The 1,860-nt window shown below is 45.9% G+C and overlaps 1 non-coding gene across 1 annotated transcript; it reads left to right on the top strand.

Moving 5' to 3' along the window:
- The first annotated feature begins 208 nt into the window (after positions 1-208).
- trnae-cuc (transfer RNA glutamic acid (anticodon CUC)) lies at positions 209-280 on the top strand. The gene has a single exon. It is a non-coding gene; the product is annotated as a tRNA-Glu (tRNA).
- Positions 281-1,860: the final 1,580 nt, after the last annotated feature.

Raw genomic sequence — 1,860 nt, 5'->3', positions numbered from 1 at the left:
GGCGAACGAGTGTTTCCCACCGATTCATACAGTCCAGAGCGTTGCTTAACCGGAAGCACTGGGTGAATACGCGGTATGCAAAGTGCTGAGCAGTAGATTCGTGACAATATTTATCACATTCATTCATTATTATTATTTATCCATTGACTTTGTTTTGCATTTTTCTGATTTGATAGTGTATGTTGCTCTGATCAGCGCTTCATCAGCTTCCCTGGTTGTCTAGTAGTTAGGATTCGGCGCTCTCACCGCCGCGGCCCGGGTTCGATTCCCGGTTAGGGAATGAAAACATTTCCTGCTGTAAATTAATGTGTTGATTTTAAATTATTTTGTGTGTTCATTGCTTCCACAACAACCCCATTCCTGTCTGTGTTTAACCTGCATCCGCCTGATTCAGCGCCATAAACCCACAAAATATAGGAGCAGAATTGGGCCGTCTGGCCCATCGGGTTTGCTTCGACATTTCCTCTCAGCCACATTCTACTGTTTTCTAATGTGTGTACTACCTCTTTCCGTCTGCAAATGCTGCCTGACCCGCTATACACTGTTTCTGCAGCGATTTGTTATTTGTTCTGTATGACACTTGTTAGACAATGAAAACATGACTTTGAAAAAGAAATATCGCAGGTGCAGTCTCAATAAAGTTGGAAATAACTGTGCGAGGTCTTACAGACAACACCCTGCAATCGATACAATGTAGGTTTGATCTTCTTCACTCCTCACTGCACCTCAATCCACTCAGAGACGCTGTCTCTCTGTAGAAGAGGGTGACCATACATTTCCCATATTGGACTCTGGTCCTACTCACTCAGTTTGCCGACATCTCCTTGACTCATCTGCCCGGGGTCATCACTGCTCAAATCTCAGTGAGTATTGTCAGGTCCAGTCGGGTTTATTGCCGTGTGCACAGGGACGGTGAGGGACAGGTACAATGAAAGACTTGCAGCTTCATTACAGGCACGAAAAGACAGACAGTACGCAAAACATAAATTGTACAATTCTGCATCATGAATAAACGGTAGATATAAATCTTGTGCCAATTTCAGACTTGGAAATGATTCATCAGGCAAACTGATAACATAGATTGCGAACTATTATATCCACGGGGTAGCATGCAGACCCAAAAAAGGCCTGTTTATTCCTTTTCTTTAAACAGACAGACAACAGAAAGAAGGGCGAGTCTATAGTCATCTTCAGCCAGCCCTGGCATTCAATAAGATCAGGCTGGCCCGGACTTTTTCTCAATACTCCCCCCACCCCCATACCGCAGCTGCCGGACAAAAGTCGGCCAGTGTCCTCCACCAAATCTTCTACCGTCTCCCCAGGTGAGAAGAGATAAACTCCTGTCGCCCGCCTTTATTTCAACTCCCTGACAGCGTCCCCGGTTTCGATCTGAAGCATATGGATATGAAAGCTGTATAATGGGACATTGTTCTGAGTTTTGCTTAGTATTGACCGGACTTTGGGGAGGCAGAAGCAGTCAGAGTCTGTGGGAGGGAACAACTCTTGGGTGAAACCCTTTCCGCAATTGGATAACACATTGGATTGACATCTGCATACACGAATGGGAGCTAGGTAGTTGCAAATAGTTTGCCGGGATTGGTTGATGTCGGACCATGACACCGCGTCAGTGACAATTGGCGAGGTTGATTTGACGGAAGGTCAGCGAACCGATTTGTCTATGGCAATAGGCCGGGTCGCTCGCTAGACAAGAGAGCAATGGGGAGTCTGTACAGTGAGTGATATGAAACAGCAAAAGCTTTTCGCATTCAGAGACGGTGCTGCCCACTTCGACGAATCAGTCACAATCTCAATCCCCTCTTCCAGCCGCGGCTGAACAACATATCTTATTGTATATGGAAA

Source organism: Hypanus sabinus, unplaced genomic scaffold, assembly GCF_030144855.1.
Source record: "Hypanus sabinus isolate sHypSab1 unplaced genomic scaffold, sHypSab1.hap1 scaffold_301, whole genome shotgun sequence".
In the NCBI taxonomy this organism is placed as follows: Eukaryota; Metazoa; Chordata; class Chondrichthyes; order Myliobatiformes; family Dasyatidae; genus Hypanus; species Hypanus sabinus.
This window is presented reverse-complemented; position numbering and strand designations above follow the sequence as displayed.